The 17682-nt window shown below is 36.6% G+C and overlaps 1 protein-coding gene and 1 non-coding gene across 3 annotated transcripts in view; one reads left to right on the top strand and one right to left on the bottom strand.

Annotated features, from left to right (window-relative positions):
* The window catches only part of CD2AP (CD2 associated protein), a 112963-nt gene that overhangs the window by 6442 nt on the left and 88839 nt on the right, over positions 1–17682 (top strand). The window lies entirely within an intron of this gene.
* Positions 4816–4888, bottom strand: TRNAG-CCC (transfer RNA glycine (anticodon CCC)). The gene has a single exon. It is a non-coding gene; the product is annotated as a tRNA-Gly (tRNA).

The following is a 17682-nucleotide window of genomic DNA, read 5'->3' as shown; positions in this document are numbered from 1 at the left end:
TATACTTTATTCAACTTTCCATCATGATCACATACTGTTTCTCCACTAATTTGCAAACCAGAGACGACTAACATGGGATCCTGAATTCCCGTATCTATTTTAGTGCCACATAGCTCAGGTTCTTTTTAATTTTATTTATTTCTGGCTGCGTTGGGTCTTCGTTGCTGCGCGCGGGCTTTCTCTAGTTACGGCGAGCAGGGGCTACTCTTTGTTGCCGTGCGCGGGCTTCTCATTGCGGTGGCTTCTCTTGTCACAGAGCACAGGCTCTAGGCGCGTGGGCTTCAGTAGTTGTGGCACGTGGGCTCAGTAGTTGTGGCGCACGGGCTTAGTTGCTGTGTGGCATGTGGGATCTTCCTGCACCAGGGCTCAAACCCGTATCCCCTGCATTGGCAGGTGTATTCTTAACCACTGTGCCACCAGGGAAATCCCTCAGGTTGTTTTTAATGATTCAGTGTCCAGGTAATTCTCAGAGGGTGACTGTGGCATCTAATCACTAGGAATTTATAGGAGAAAAATACTTTAAGTATGGTAACAATAACAGTTACCACCAACGTTAAGAGAAAGGTTCTATCACAAGGTCACATTGTCAAGGAAAGGAGCTTCAGATGAGAGATTAATCAAGAAGTATTTGCCTTAATGTGAGGAATGTGATTAATGCCATGCTAGGTGCTAGGAGAATTCGGACAAATATAAGTTTTGGTGCCTCAGGTAGTTTACAACAGTGTTGCGGGTTGGGCATATTATTAGAATCATCTGGATGTTTAAAAATTTCACACGGGAGATTCTGATGTAAATGCTCCCATGTCTCCTTACCTACAGTTGTTGATGAGTGTCATTAGGGTGTTGGGATGGCTAAGAGTGTTGTGATAGGAATAAGAATTAACATGGTAGGAATAAAACTTAACATGTGAATCATCAGAAATCCAAATAAGAAAACGGAACATAGTACATTAAGAAAATATATTCCAGTGTCAGAAATGTTAAAATGTAATAAGAGAAGTATAAGGAAGATCAGGATATAGATTCCTGCATTGGAAGGCAAATAGGATTTGTTCATCTCTAAGTTTGACCAATGACATAGTGAGTACTTGGCAGTAGCCAAGATATTTTTTTCTCTACTCCTGGTACTGTCTTTAGAGTGAAGCACACCTTCATTTGAACTGGTATCTTCAAGATCCTTTTACCTGAAGTATTCAAAGAGTCCTAACCTTCTTAGTGTCTATCAGTGCCCCAGTACTGAGGAGGCCAGAACTTTACCTAACATCTAGACTGACTTTATTAACTATAAGAGTGCCATTCCTAGAGAAGTATACTTGTATTTATCATGATTATCGTAATAATCAGGTGCCAAATTGTTTGTTTTGGATTATAAGTACAGAAGTTCATATATTTGTAAAATTGAGACCATAGAGTCTTGGCTAAAGTAGCATGTAGTTTTTCGGAAACATATTTAAAGTTGGTCTTTCAAATGTATATTCTTCTGCATGTTTTTTTCCCTAATTCTTTGTTGCACTTTTAAGTAGTTAGAAATGTGTTTTACTATTAAAGTTTTTTTATTAGACTTTAATTAAAACTCCTGCTCTGCTGCAGCAGAATGTACCCTGATGAGTATTTTGCCTTGCTTTTTTGGGGTGTGTGTATGTGTGTGCATGTGTGTGTGTGTGCAAGCTATTTAAGATGAAGACTGTATTTTTACTTACTAATTAGACCATTCTTGTCAAACACATTTTATGAAACAGTTAAAAAAATTACCTTAGTACAGCAGAAACTAACACAACTTTGTAATTCAACTATACTCCAGACCTTAAATGATGAAAATAAATCTGTTGAGAGTTCAGAATTTTCAGAATGAATGTCAAATGGAAACTTAAAGGCTATACTTTAAATTTCAAGATAACCTCTTTCACACAAAAATTTCCTAAATTTCTTGTATTCTTTATATTCTATACAACCCAACTGAACTTATGATTAAATCTCACAGTTTAAAGCCTAAATAAAAATTCCTTTGTTATTCTTTTTTTTATATGTAATAACCTTACTTGCCCTGAGCTTATGGATGCCAGAGACCCCATCACTTATTTTATTCTAAAAAATTTAACACTTAGTAACTAGCAGAAAATTGGGAGCTTGCTGTGTGTCCACTAAGTCTGTGATTCAATAATGTTTTAATTTGGAGTAATTGGGGTGGATGAGTTCTAACTTTCTTTTTACAAGTACAGTTGACCATTGGATAACACAGGTTTGAACTTCACAGCTCCACCTATATGTGGATATTTTTCAGTAGTAAATACCATAGTACTATAGGATCTGTGGTTGGTTGAATTTGTGAATGCAGAACCGCCCATCCGAAGAGCCGACTGTAAATTATATTTGAATTTTCAACTGTGAGGAGGGTTGGTGCCCCTAACTCCCACGTTGTTCAAGGGTCAACTGTGAACTCTTTAACCCTTTCTGTATGACTCGCTGAGACTCTTAAGTCCCTTTAGTAGAGAATCAGTAATCTGGGATATTAAACGTCTTGTCAGGGGGATCTGCAGATTGCCTACTCCATGTATGTTACATTGATGTTACATACTTCTAATAAATAAAGGGGAAATTACTTATTTTGCATATGAGACAGTTCTTTATGATTCTCCAATTTATCCTGTTAAATAAATTTAGGCATAAATGCTTAATTTGCTCCAGAAAGTTTGTTTAAAATAACTTGAACAATGTTGTTGAACTGTAAAACTATATGATATTAAATGGGTATCATGAAACAAGTATACATATGGTCTCTGAGGCATACTAAATTGATAAATTACATATGTAAATAAAATTTTTCTATAGCCATGTTAAAAATACAGCAAAGGTGAAATTAATTTGAATATTATGGGTATGTTGTTTTAAAGAAAATACATTATTTCAACATGTTCAGTATAAAAACTTAATAATTAGTATACATTTTTTTCTGTTTTTGGAATCTGATGTGTGTTTTACATATATATAAAACATCTTAGTTTGGACTAGCCATAATTCACATGCTCTGTAGTCACCTGTGGCTGGTGGTTACCAGCTGGGAAATGCAATTTTAGAATGTAAATCTTAAGGGTTTTTGTGAATCTGATGAGAGTATATATGAAAATATTTTTAAAGTATTAGGCAGTTAAAATTGTTATGTAAGGAATTGAACTATTTTAGGGTTTGTTAATGGTAAATAAACTATTTTTGGCCTTATCTGATTAGTTTTGTATTAGATATTTAATTAGCGATAATTTATTGTAATTAAATAACAAGTATATTTTCTCATGGAAAAAAATGCTCAGTTTAATAGATTGCATGTAATAAGCTTGAAGTTTAATTCTTCTTCTAAATAAACTGATTTTTTGGCAGTCGGCCTGTTGGTGTATTGGAGAATTTGAAGCTTTTGAATGACATTTGGTTTGACGTTTGAATGACTTGAGCGTATAATTTGGCCTTAGTAATAAGAGAGCTGTTCTTTCGGTTTATAATGCTTAACTTCAGAGATAAGTAAGATTTAAGTGTGATATTTCACAAAGACATGAATGCTGTTGGTAAGAGCTCAAAAGAAAAACACAGACATAATTATTGGGGAATAAGTTCTCAGAAATGACACGGGAAAAATATTTCAGAAGCCTGTCAGTTTTAAACATGTAAAATTTTGCATGGACCTGTGTGATGGCGTTGTTCTGGGTAAAGTGTCTGTATCTTTTGTTGGATTTTCAGTGAGGTCTGTGATCAGAAAAAAGTTCTGAAGGACTGTTAAATAGCTATTATGTGATTTTTTTACCCCACTACGTTCTAACATTTCTAGTTTTTTAATCATATTCCACACTAATTGTTTTTTCCATAATAATAATAAAATTCTATCTTGTCAGTAAATACTTTGGTTTAAATTTGACAGTGTTTCTTGTGATGTTTGTATCTATCAGCACAGACAGAAGCACTCAATAAGAAGGTGGGCAAGACCCTTGCACTCCTGTTGCTTAATCGTTAGTGGGGAGATTGTAGTAGTGAATATTTATTAGGTACTTCTGTTTAAGGCACAGTTTTAGGCACTTTATAAGCATCATCTCATTTAATTCTCACAACAAATCTATATACATTTTTGTGTACTGTTATTTTTCTCATTTTACAGATTAGGAAGCAAGCACAGAAGTAGAAAGTAATAAATACTGAATCCAGGTACTCTTAATCACTATAAAATGTAGAATGAATTCCTAACTGTTCCTCTGAGAGATGTCCTTTGGGTTATGGAAAATAGGTATTTCTGACCCTCCTTATCCTGCCCTGCTGGATGTATCCAGGTCCTAGAACAAGTGCCTTTTAGTAGCAGCCACTCCAATATTTGCTGAATGAATTTTTTTTTTTTTTTTTTTTTTTGGCGGCGTTGGGTCTTTGTTGCTGCGCGTGGGCTTTCTCTAGTTGCGGTGAGCGGGGGCTACTCTTCATTGCGGTGGGCGGGCTTCTCATTGTAGTGGCTTCTCTTGTTGCGGAGCATGGGCGCCAGGCGCGTGGGCTTCCGTAGTTGCAGCACGTGGGCTCAGTAGTTGTGGCTCGCAGGCTTCAGAGTGCAGGCTCAGTAGTTGTGGCACAGGGGTTTAGTTGCTCCGCGGCATGTGGGATCTTCCCGGACCAGGGCTCGAACCTGTATCCCCTGCATTGGCAGATGGATTCTTAACCACTGCACCACTGGGGAAGTCCTGAATGAATGTTGAGTATGATTATACTTGTGCCTAAATAAGAGGTTGTTTTTTGAATATTTATTTATTTATTTGGGTGTACCAGGTCTTAGTTGCAGCATGCAGGATCTAGTTCCCTGACCAGGGATCGAACCTGGGCCCCCTGCATTGGGAGCGCAGAGTCTTAACCACTGGACCACCAGGGAAGTCCCCAAATAAGAGTTTAAAATTTTAGACAATGTAATATCTTTCATTTCAATGCTCCAAATAGCTGTTGAGCACATACTGTATGTCAGGCATTGTGATGGGGTTTGGGAATACAAAGATGAGTGAAACATAGTCCCCTGCTCTCAGTCCTGGCCAAATAGTGTTTGGGGATCATTTGCATTTAGCACTTCTTTGATTCTAAGAATTTAAATTATTGTTTTTTGTATGCATGCATTTATTTTTGGTGAATGCTTAGAAACATAAGATGCTTAGAGATTTTGGTGGATGCTTAGAGAAATTCAAATAATTACTTCAGATTTTTTCTTGATTCTGATTATTCTTATAGGTTCTTGCAGTTGTCTGTATAACTTCATTATGTTTTTAAAGTCTGCTTAGAAAGTGAGTAAAATTGTCTTTTATAGCAACTTCCCACTTTTTGGTAAGCTTAAAATTTCTTTTTAGCTGATATTTTGCTAATTATTATCATTTAGGAAATGCTTCCAATGCTAGACATTTTATTAAACATTTAATCCCACAAGAGCATTCTGGGGTAAAATACCATTGTTCCCATTCTTCAGATTCAGAAATTAAAGTTAAAGAGATTGTTACTCACCCAAGGTCAGACAGGATATGGAGAAGGCAGAATCAAACTTGCATTGATCAAAGCATTTCCTCTTAATTATTTTTTAAAACATTTTGGGAAAGGAGAAAAATGTTGAGCTAGACAGAGCAAGTAACATAAATTGAAATGATTATGTCCTAGTGTGGTTTAAATGAACCTTAAAATATTTATTACCTGAAAGTTGTGAGTTGGTGTTACACATTGTTCATATATCTGGGTAACTATTTTCTCTTAAAAGACAACAAATTTTAACTGTGTGTTACACATTGGTCTTTTACTCGTTTATCTTGTAGGGTATCATAGGATTTTTTCTTTTTTTTTTTGGTGAGTTCTATAAAACTTCATGGCAAATATTCATTGGTATTTAAAAAAAATCTGGCTTGAAATGTGCTTAAAACTAATTTCTAGTGTTTTTTCAGAGTTAGTAGTGGATTAAAAATCTGAGGAATATTTAAGTTTTCCAACTTATTTGCTTTTTAGATAGATTTTGTATGTTTGTTGTTTTTAGGATTTATTATTTTGGGAGGAGACATTAATCACATGTATATGGTAATTTATTTGTTTTGGCTAATTCTTTTTTTTTTTTTTTTTGCGGTATGTGGGCCTCTCACTGTTGTGGCTTCTCCCGTTGTGGAGCACAGGCTCCTGACGCACAGGCCCAGCGGCCATGGCTCACGGGCCCAGCCACTCCGCGGCATGTGGGATCATCCCAGACCCGGGCACGAACCCGTTTCCCCTGCATCGGCAGGCAGACTGTCAACCACTGCGCCACCAGGGAAGCCCTGTTTTGGCTAATTCTTAATCAGTTTTTGTGAGATTAAATCCTTTTTCATTTTTGAACTTTGCTTAAGGTATTTTTGTGGATATCTGTCACCTATTGATCTGATTTAGTAATGTTTAAAGGAATGTAATACTGTGTAAAAACTTCCTCATACCACATTTGCTTTTCTTCTTTTTGAATATGTGGTAAGAGTATATGGTACTTTGCAAACTTTCACACTCTATTTGAAACACATAAAGGAGGGGTGTGTTTTCCATATGATATCTTAAGAATGACTGGATTTACTTATCTCTGCTGAAAAACATAAGAAATGTTATGCTTATCAGTTCTGTGTTTCACAAGCTTGAGGAAGTAAATGACAGAAATTCTAATATTATACATATAGCTAAAAGAACTTTAGGGATGATACTGTGCTTGTAATTAGTGTTTTGACTAATAACTCTGGGTAACTATAGGGGACCTAAATAATGAAATGTCATTGGTTAATGACATTAAGCAATGCTCATCAGTTTTTCATTTCTCCATTTATGGTAAAGGTAGTCCTGGAAATAAATTTCTGGTAAAAATTTTTGGTTTATGGTAAAAAAATATTTAATCCTGAAAATAAAAAATAAAAATATAAAAAAACCCTTTTTTAACATAGGAAATAAGAGGTGGAAGCATTAAAGTGTTTTTTATCATATAACTACTTCTTTGGCAATAAAGCTTATATTAGAGTATATTTTTGTTAATTTTTGTATAAATTTCTATATTTTGACCTTTGCTATAATAAACAACGGTTAATTCTCAGTGGTCTAATGTAACCAGTGCTATAATAGAAATAAGGTGAATTTGACACACCCAATTAGATGCCATTGTGCTATTTATCTGTATTGTATTGACCCAAACCAAAGTAAACATTCCCTAGTGACTGCTCATACAACTCAAACCTATTGGAATTTGTGTAAATTGTTTACATTATTTTTTCATTAGGTGATATTTCATTATCCAAAAAATATGTTTATGAGGGCAGAACAGTCAAAACTTTTATTGTACTGCCATTAATATTTTTGTGCATAATCTTTTTAAAAAATTCTGAATTTTAAGATTTTTAAGCCTGGTATTCAGACATTTTTATTTTTAAAAAGATCACTATTTTTAAATTAAGTGTTTAACCATAATTCAAAAAGAGTCACGTACCACAATGTTCGTTGCAGCACTATTTACAATAGCCAGCACATGGAAGCAACCTAAGTGTCCATCGACAGATGAATGGATAAAGAAGATGTGGCACATATATACAATGGAATATTACTCAGCCATAAAAAGAAATGAAGTTGAGTTATTTGTAGTGAGGTGGATGGACCTAGAGTCTGTCATACAGAATGAAGTAAGTCAGAAAGAGAAAAACAAATACCGTATGCCAACACATATATATGGAATAATAAAAAAAAAGGTTCTGATGAACCTAGGGGCAGGACAGGAATAAAGATGCAGACATAGAGAATGGACTTGAGGGCATGGGGACGGGGAAGGGTAAGCTGGGACAAAGTGAGAGAGTAGCACTGACATATGTACACGACCAAATGTAAAATAAACAGCTAGTGGGAAGCAGCTGCATAGCACAGGGAGATCAGCTCCATGCTTTGTGACCACCCACAGGGGTGGGATAGGGAGGGTGAGAGGGAGATGCAAGAGGGAGGGGATATGGGGATATATGTATACGTATAGCTGATTCACTTTGTTATACAGCAGCAACTAACACACCATTGTAAAGCAATTATATTCCAATAAAGATGTTGAAAAAAAAATTGTGTTTAAAAAAAATACTCCACCGGCACTACCCCCCATCCCTTCCTGCAGCCAAGTTGTTAAGTAAAAATGTTTTTTTGTTTTGTTTTGTTTTAAAGTGAGGGTTAAGTTCTTAGAGTGGCTTAGTGTACTTTTTAAATACTTCACTTTCTTTTACTTGTTTTTTTTTTTTTTTTTTTTTTTTTTTGCTGTACATGGGCCTCTCACTGCTGTGGCCTCTCCCGTTGCGGAGCACAGGCTCCGGATGTGCAGGCTCAGCGGCCATGGCCCACGGGCCCAGCCGCTCCGCGGCATGTGGGATCCTCCAGGACCAGGGCACGAACCCGTGTCCCCTGCATCGGCAGGCGGACTCTCAACCACTGTGCCACCAGGGAAGCCCTCTTTTACTTGTTTTTCATTCTAGGTTTTCATGTTTTTCTTTTCGGTTCTAACAAATACTCTTAATTCTTTGTCTTGTTTGCTACAAATGTTTATTCCCAGTTTTCAACTTGTTTGCTTTGAAATTTCGTTTGCTTTAGTTTAGAAATTTCTTTTTTCTCCATAATTTTGATATTCACTTCCATTTCCTTCCCTCCCTCCTGTCCACTTCGTTCCTTTTGTTTGAAAGTGTGTGTGTGTTTGTGTGTGTGTGTATTGTGTTCTTTTTTATTCAATTAGAATTTGTGGGATATGGTATGAATTGAAAATCTGTATGTAACATGTTCCCCTTTTACACAGCTTTTCAACACTGGCAGTTTTGTGTTGACATTTTGGGCCAGAAATTACTTGTTGTTGAGGGGCTGTCCTGTGTTTTCATCGGTGCTTAGCAGCATCCCTAGACTCTACCCAGTAGATGCCAGTAGAATTCCCTGAGTTGTAACAAGCAAAAATGTCTCCAGACATTCCAGAGTGTCCCCTATGGGGCAGAATTATCTTGGTTGAGAACCATTACCCTAATATAAATTAGTTCTGAATTTACATGTTGTAAATCTAGTTATCCTGAGAGAAACTGAATTACTATTTTAGCCTCAAAGCTTATGTTTTCTAGGGCAAAGCTTGAGGTTAAGACCTCATGCTATAGGCTTTTTACTGTGACGAGAGGGATCAGGTACACACACACAAAGGCTAATTTTTATTAAATGCTTATTTTAAAATCTGTGGATCATGTGGTTTTTCGTATTACATCTATTTATATGATAAATTAGATTTTCCAAGATTAAACCTATCCCATGATAGACCTTGCTTAGTTGTGGTAGCTAATTATCTAACTATGCATTTGAATTCCATTTGTTGACATTTTGTTTAGAACCTTATCTATTTGAGAGTACATTTCTGGGTGCAATCTTTGGTCTTGATAACATTCAAATTGTTTCAAATACTGATTATTTTAAAATAGTGAAGCTTTGTGGGCTTGTTTTGTGTTCTATAGTAGTTTACAAAGGATTAACCTTTAAAACAAACTATTTTTGGTAACTTTTTTTGAGGTCATTTTTTTTAGACCACTTTCTGATTTTATTCCTGCGTTATTGATCTGTTGATTTTAAAAAATCTCTTGAGTAATTAGTTTTTCTTTAAAATAGAAATTTATCCATTTCATTGAGATTTTTAGGCTTGGAACTTTATAGCCTCTCCAAGAACCAGCCTAGTTTCATAAGTTCTCACATGCCTCTGGGCTGCTGAGTCTGACCCAACTCTGCAGCATCTCTTTTTAGAATGTTGAATTGGCAGATCTCTTTGTGTATTCTCTAATCTCTTGTGGCTCCAGTTGATTTTTCATTGCTCATCCTGATGAGGCTTCTTTGAAGTATTAAATCTTTTGAGATGCTTTGGAAATGGATTGCTGGATGAGTTAACCATGCAAGTGCTAGTGCCCTTTGAGATCACTTGGTAGAACTGATCAGTTAAATATATATAATTTCAGTCTTTGGTATTAGGGTGGTTATTCATATATTGGCAAAAATAGCCCCAAATATCTAGGATGAATTTATTTTGAAGTTTACTGACTTCAGAAGGATCTGGTTTATTTAGCTCTAATAAATGAGATGTTAGTGTTTTTTAATATAGTTTGATTATCTAAGAAAAATTAAAAATAGAATGCTACTCTAACATGTATATAAAATTAGCTCTTACAACAAACTGATTTTTAATGAATAAGTTAATTTTACTGGAAAAAACATGGACTGTGTTGAAATGAAAGTTGGACTTCCGAATAAAGGTTTTGTTAAAATAAAGTGGATAAAATTTATGAAAGTTAACTCAGTATAATTCTGCAAGATGAGCAAAATAAAGAGTAATTTAATGTTGTTTAAGGAGGAATTCATTGTACTGAACTGACATTTACTGCTGGAACATTTTTTTTTGCCAAAACCTTTATAACTTACTCTAATATTTTGAGGAACATTTTGTATAATTTTTGTAGTATATATTGTATATATGCATATTGTATGTGAAGACATTATAAAATACACTGAAGTACTTAACAATTCTTACATCTAAATATAGACATTATAATTAAATAGATGGCTAGGGGCAGATAGCACTTTTAAATTGAGCACATAGTCAGGAACTTGAAAAACAGTGCATTTGTAAGTCAGGATTTCTTGTTGTGTATGACTTGTTTTATGGAATCCGTGGTTTCTAAGATAATGTGATATTGGAAAATTGGTGTTAACTTTTTTGTATTGAGTTTGGTTTGGTAACAGAATTATAGAATTCTATCAGAGTAGGGCGGGTGGGATTTATGACTTTTTAATGATTCCTTTATGGTTGAAACATATCCCACATGGCTCTAACTGACTCTACAACTAGGCGAAATGTTTTGGTGTATATTGTGGGACAAAACATCAGATACCCTCCTGTATCACCTTGGAATGAAACCCTCACTGGGAAAGAGTGACATTACAATAAGGAACACTGTTTTGCATATTTGGGCTTCTGCCACAGTAACATTCTGTATATTCAGTCCACTGTGGGATACTAACGTTTGTGACATCTTTCTGATTATAAAACTGTTCATCTTAGGAAGTTTAGAAAATACAGGGAGGATAAAGAATGACAAAAGTGACCCATAAACTTCTACAGAGTGAACAGTTATTTTGATGTGATTTAGGTCTTAAAAAATAAGTATATTTTACAGATTTGGCTCATACTTCACATATACAGTTGACTCTTGAACAGTGCGGGGGTTAGGGGCGCTGACCCCCTGCAAAGTTGAAAATCTGCATATAACTTTTGACTCCCCCCAAACTTTACTAATAGCTTGCTGTTGACTGGGAGCTCTACAAATAACATAAAGTTTATTTTCACATATTTTGGATGTTATATGTGCTACATACTGCATTTTTATAATAAAGTAAGCTAGGGAAAAGAAAATGTTATTAAGAAAATCATAAAGAAGAGAAAATACATTTATTAGTACTGTACTGTATTTATTGATATAAATTTATGTCATTGGCTTACAAGATGAATTGTCTATCAGTAGCTACGTCAATATTATCTTATATGATACATAACACTGTAGATGTTATATGTATTACTAACACTAGACATCAAAAATGAAAAGATAATGTGAAAATTGAATTCGTATTTATTTATAGATATAATGATTCATACATTGATAATAAAGAAGCAGCAATATTAATGCTTTATGGTAGCCTAGTATAATTGATATGGTTGCTTCATGGTAGCCTTGCCTTTACACTAGTGAATAAATTGTTATAAAATTATGGCATACAATATTGCAGTCATATTCACAATATAGTATGTAAATATTGTTACATTAAAAAAAAACACCTGTGATGATAGGCTAATATACAGTTTCTCCAATCATGAGAGAGATAGGTGTACTGTATGGTAATGTAATTCTTTGAAAGCCAAGTTATAAAACAGTAAGAAAACTAAGACATTAACTTTATATTAAATATCACCCATGCCTATGTAAGGACTGGCTCTCTACTTCAATACAAGTCTTGCACACGATGTTCTACATGATGAATACTTAGGTGATGATGATGATGATGACACAGAAACGTCTCATACATTTCTTGCTGTACAGTTACGAGATTTTTCACATGAAGACACACACAACAGGCAAGTTTATTAACTGTAAGGCATGATGATTATTTACTGTTCATTAAGTGAAAGTGGATAATCATAAAGGTCCTCACCCTTCTTTTCACGTTGGGTAGGCTGTGAGGAGGTGGAGGAAGAGCAGTTGGTCTTGCTGGCTTGGGTGGCAGAGACGGAAGAGTTAGAAGGGGATGCAGGAGAGGCAGGAATGCTTGGTATAACATTACGGAAATATAATTTTTTTTTTTTTTGCGGTATGCGGGCCTCTCACTGTTGTGGCCTCTCCCATTGCGGGGCACAGGCTCCTGACGCACAGGCTCAGCGGCCATGGCTCACGGGCCCAGCCGCTCCGCGGCATGTGGGATCTTCCCAGACTGGGGCACGAACCTGCATCCCCTGCATCGGCAGGCGGGCTCTCAACTACTGCACCACCAGGGAAGCCCCGGAAATATAATTTTTGTGTGACTTTTTTTGCTTTTTCATTTTTCTAAAAATGTTTCTGTAGGTACCAATCCTTCTTCCACAGTTTGCTTTAGTTTCAGTGCCTGTATCATAGAAGGATCCATCTTGTAAAAGAAGTCAAAAGCAGTCTTGAATAATCAGAACCCTTCTGCCAGATTATCAATAAACAAATTTGTCAGTTTGTTTTCTGGCACTGCTGTTTTTATGTCATCTTTCTCATTGTTTTCTTTGGAAGCGTTCATCTCCTTCAAGTCGTCTTCTGTTAATTCCTCTGGTGTGGTGTCTGTTAGTTCTTGAATTTCTGCAAGATTCGTACCTTGAAACCCTTCACCCTCCACCTTTTTTTTTGCCATATCTATACTCTTTCATCATTTCCTTGACTGGCTCTGTTGTAAATGCTGTGAAGTCATGTACAACAACTGGACACAGTTTTCTCCAGTGGGAATTTATTGTTTTGGGCTTGATGGCTTTCACGGCTTTTTTTTTTTTTTTTAAATAACAACAGTGGCATCTTCATTGGTGCCATGACAGACTTTCATGATCTCTCTGTGGAGGTCCTCTTCGATAAGTATTGACAGTCTTTTCTGTAGAGTACTATGTGCGATGAGCCTTAAAGGTCCTTTGACCCCCTGATCTAGAGGCTGAATTGGAGCCATTGTGTTCAGGGACAAGTAGGTAACTCTGATGCCTTTGTTGTTGAACTCATGGGGTTCTGGGTGGCCAGGGGACATTGTCCAATATCAAAAGAACTTTAAAAAGTAGTCCTTGCTTGGCACAGGGAGATCAGCTCAGTGCTTTGCCACCACCTAGAGGGGTGGGATAAGGAGGGTGGGAGGGAGACGCATGAGGGGGAGGGGATATGGGGATATACGTATGCATATATACGTATGTTAGTATATACGTTATTAACTAACGCAACACTGTAAAGCAATTATACTCCAATAAAGATGTTAAAAAAAAAAGTAGTCCTTTACTGGCAAGATTTCTTGCTTGCTTGCTTGCTTTCTTGCTTTCTCCCTCCCTCCCTCCCTCCTTCCCTCCCTCTCTTCCTTCCTTTCTTTCCTCTTTGTTGCTGTGCCCCGGCGTTCTCTAGTTGCAGCGAGCGGGGGCTACTCTTCATTGCGGTGCACAGGCTTCTCATTGTGGTGGCTTCTCTCGTTGCGGAGCATGGGCTCTAGGCACGCGGGCTTCAGTAGTCGTGGCTTGCGGACTCTAGAGTGCAGGCTCAGTAGTTGTGGCACATGGACTTAGTTGCTCCGCGGCATGTGGGATCTTCCCGGATTAGGGCTCAAACCCATGTCCTCTGCATTGGCAGGTGGATTCTTAACCACTGCGCCACCAGGGAAGTCCCCAGTCCTTTTTCTGGATTGCACTCTTATCCAGGCCTTCTTGTTTTATAACCAAAAGATTGGCAGCTTGTGTTTAATCTTTTTCCTCAAGGCTCAGGAGTTAGCAGCTTTATAGATGAGAGTAATCCTGAGCATAAACCCGACTGCATTTGCACAAAACAGTAGTGTTAGCCTGTCCCTTCCTGCCTTAAATCTTGGTGGTCGCTTCTCTCTCTCTCTTTTTTTTCACTAATAAATGTCCTTTGTGACTTTTTTTTTCCCCAGAATAGGGCACCTTTGTCTGCATTAAAAACCTTTTCAGACAGATATCCTTTCTCCTAAATTATTTTCTTAATGGCATTTGGGAACTCTTCTGCTGTCTCTTGGTCAGCAGAAGCTGTTTCTCCTGTTATCTTGGCATTTTTAAAGCCAAACCTCTTTCTAAAATTAACAAACCATCCTTTGCTGGCATTAAATTCTCCAGCTTTCTATCCTTCACCTTCCTCTTGCTTTAAATTGTCATGTAATGACTTTGCTTTTTTTCTTGAATCTTATTAGAGTCTATAGTCTTATAGCAATCCTTAATTAAAACTTGTATTTTCAGTATGAAATTAAAAGTTCATGGTTTTTGCTATGCTGGCACAGCTGCAGTGACAGCTTCACAAATTTCCTTTTTTTCTTTCTTTCTTTTTTCTTTATTAATTTAACAATAGTTCTTACCCTGGATTCAGTTATCTTGAAATGGCTGTCAACTGCAGCTGCAGACCTCAATCAGTGGTATTGATACCTATCAAGCAATTCAGCCTTTTCTCTGTTTCTTGGGAGCATTTCCAGCATTACCAGAGGCACTTCCTATGGGTAGTATTGCATTGTATGACTGTACCAGTTTTTTTTTTTTTTTTTAGTCCGTTTGTCCATTGAAGGGCATTGGGATTTTTCTAGTTTGTGGCAGTTGAGAACAGAGCCGCTGTAAACATTTGTGCATAGGTTTTTATGTCAGCGTAAGTTTTACTTCTCCAGAGTATGAGTAGCTAGGAGTCATAGTGTATGTTTAACTTTATGTGAAACTGCCAAACTCTTTTCCTGAGTGTCTATACCTTTTTTTTTTTTTTTTGTCACTAGCAATATATTAGAGTGTCAGTTGCTTCACATCTTCGTGGTATTTTAGTCATTCTAATAGGTGTATAGTAGTATCTCACCGTGTAGAATTGGCAGATTTCTTCTTTAAATGTTTGGTAGAATTTGCCAGGGAAAACATCTGGGCCTTGGGATTTCTTTTTTTGGAAGGTTTTTAAGCTACAAACTCAATTTAAAAAATAGTTATTCAGATTATATCAAACTACCAAACTACCAAAACTTTGAGGTTTTCTTCATGTGTATCTTTTTTTTTTTAATATTTATTTATTTGGTTGCACCAGGTCTTAGTTGCGGCACGTGGGCTCCTTAGTTGTGGCATGTGAACTCTTAGTCGCATCATGCATATGGGATCTAGTTCCCTGACCAGGGATCGAACCCAGGCCCCCTGCATTGGGAGGGTGGAGTCTCATCCACTGCGCCACCAGGGAAGTCCCCTTCATGTGTATCTTGTTTATAGTTTTCCCTTATTATTTTTAAAATTAATGTGAAGTCTCTGGTGATATTCCTTTTTTTGTTCTTCATATTGGTAATCTGGGTCTTTTTTTTTTTTCTTCTTGATCAGTCTTCCTAGAGATTTATAAATTTTATTGATCTTTTCAAATAACCAATTTTGATTTCATTGTTTTTTCCCTATTTTTCTGTTTTCTCTGGTTTCAGTTGAACATTTTATATGATTCCATTTTATGTCCTCTCTTTTTATACTTAAAAGTTTTTTTAGTAGTTGCCCTAGAGTTTGCTATATACATTTATTACTAATCTAAGTTCACCTTTAAATAACACTGCCCCACTTCATGTGTAAGGCAGGTACCATAGAGTATTCCCAACTCCCCCTTTGTCCTTTATGATATTGCTGTCATTCATTCACTTATCTGTATGCTAAAAATCACCCAATACATTGTTACTATTATTATTTTAAACAGTGATCTTTTCGATCAATTAGGAATAAGAAAAGTGAAAGATTTTGTTCTATCTTCATTTATTCCTTTGCCTTCACTCTTTATATAGGGTTGAGTTTTTGACCTGTATAATTTTCCTTCTATTTGAAGAACTTCTGTTATCATTTCTTTCATGGCAGGTCCATTGGCAATGAATTTTTGTTTTTTGTTTGTGTGAGAAAGTCTTTATCCTTTACTTTTGAAGGATAATTTCACTGAATATAGAACTTTAAGTTGGTAGTTTTTTTCTTTCAATACTTTAAGTAGTTTACTCTATTTCCTTCTTGCTCGATTGTTTCTGAAGAGAAGCCTGCTGTAATGCTTATCCCTGTTCCTCTGTTGGTAAGGTGTTTTTTTCTTATGGCTTCTTTCAAGATTTTTCTCTGTCTTTGGTTTGAATATGGTATGCATAGGTGTAGACTTTCCCGCATTCTTTGTGTTTGAGCTTCCTGAATGTGTGGTTTGGTATATGTTACTAATTTTGGAAAATTCTCCACCAATATTCATTTATTTCTTCTGTCTTGTTTCTTCCTTCTTCCTTATCTGATATTCCAATTATGCATATGTTATATCTTTTTAAAAAATATCTATTTATCTGGTTGCACTGGGTCTTAGTTGTGGCTCGCTGGCTCCTTAGTTGCAGCATGTGGGCTCCTTAGTTGCAGCAGGCGGGCTCCTTAGTTGCGACTTGCGGGACCCTTAGTTGTGGCTTGCCAGCTCCTTAGTTGTGGCACACAGTCTCCTTAGTTGTGGCATGTGAACTCTTAGTTGTGGCATGAATGTGGGATCTAGTTCCCTGACCAAGGATTGAACCCAGGCCCCCTGCATTGAGAGCGCAGAGTTTTATCCACTGCACCACCAGGGGAGTCCCTATATCTTCTGAAATTGTTCGACAGTTCTTGGATGTTCTGTTTTGTTTTTTCAAAAATTATTATTTTTGTATTTTAGTTCGAGAAGTTTCTGTTGACCTATCTTCAAGCTTCTTGAATCTGTCCTTTGTGGTGTCTAGTTGGTAGATGAGCCCACCAATGGCATCCTTTATTTCTGTTACAGTGTTTTTTGATTTCTAGCATTTCCTCTTGATTGTTTATCTTAGAGTCTCTATCTGCTTACCTTATACATCTGTTCTTGCATGTTATCTGTTTTTTTCCATTATCACCCATAACATATATTATAGTTATTTACAATTCCCTGTTTGATTTCAAAATGCATGTATACTTGAGTCTGGCTCTGTGTTCTTGCCTTCTAAAAGCGTGACATGTAATTTTTTGTTGAAAATTGGACATGATGTATTAGGTAAAAGGAGCTGAGATCAATAGGTCTTTAGTGTGAGGGTTTTTTTTTTTTTTAATTTTTTTATTTGGCTGCATTGGGTCTTAGTTGCAGCATGCAGGATCTCTGTGTGGCATGCGGGCTTCTCTCTAGTTGTGGCATGCGGGCTCAGTAGTTGCGGCACGTAAGCCCTCTAGTTGTGGCACACGGACTCTAGAGCCTGCGGGCTTTGTTGCCCTGCAGCATGTGAGGTCTTAGTTCCCTGACCAGGAATAGAACCTGCGTCCCCTGCATTGGAAGGCAGATTCTTAACCACTGGACCACCAGGGAAGTCCCTAGTATAAGGTTTTATATTAATCTGGCTAGGAGTGTACTGTTTTTAATATTTGTTCTAGCTGTAGGTGCCAGAGGCATCAAA

Source organism: Mesoplodon densirostris, chromosome 10, assembly GCF_025265405.1.
Source record: "Mesoplodon densirostris isolate mMesDen1 chromosome 10, mMesDen1 primary haplotype, whole genome shotgun sequence".
NCBI classification, from domain to species: Eukaryota; Metazoa; Chordata; class Mammalia; order Artiodactyla; family Ziphiidae; genus Mesoplodon; species Mesoplodon densirostris.
The sequence above is the reverse complement of the archived record's forward strand: the minus strand, read 5'-3'. Positions and strand labels throughout refer to the sequence as shown.